Consider the following 594-nt stretch of genomic DNA (forward strand, 5'->3'; position numbering starts at 1 on the left):
TGGTGGAGCATCTCGATCCCAGGCTGCCTGCGTCGAGGCCCCAGAGCTACGTCCACCGGATCTGGATCCCGCGGGAGCGAGTGGCGCGGCGGTGGCGATGACGTTGGGGGAGGGGCGGTGGAGGCAAAGGGAGGAGGGGAGGCGGAGAGAGGTCGCGTCTGCGGTGGAGGCCGCGAGGCATCTATCGCGGCAGGGGCAGGGGGCGGGCAACGCGGCAGAGAGAGGAACGTGCGGGGGGAGGTTAGGGATTGGGTGGTCGTGCGGTGGAGAAGGATGGAGTGTGGGAGACGCAGACACACGATGCGATATGGACGGTCCAGATCCATGGACGGCAGAACGGCAGAACGAAGAAGACAGACTACTCTTGCTCTCTTAATATGTAGTACAGATTCGTCCGGAATCCAGTATGAATTACTGCTCCAGTGGCTGCTCTTACCGTTTTGGCAAAGCAGGCAGGCCACGCCACAAACCAAGCTAGTCCTTTTCTCTGCTCTAGTGTTTTTAATATTTCATATGAAGTTGAAGTAAATTCCTACATGATTTCTACAAAAAGAAAACTTGCGTTCATGTGGTGCAACTTGATGTACATCTCAG

Source organism: Zea mays, chromosome 1 (assembly GCF_902167145.1).
Source record: "Zea mays cultivar B73 chromosome 1, Zm-B73-REFERENCE-NAM-5.0, whole genome shotgun sequence".
Classification (NCBI taxonomy): Eukaryota; Viridiplantae; Streptophyta; class Magnoliopsida; order Poales; family Poaceae; genus Zea; species Zea mays.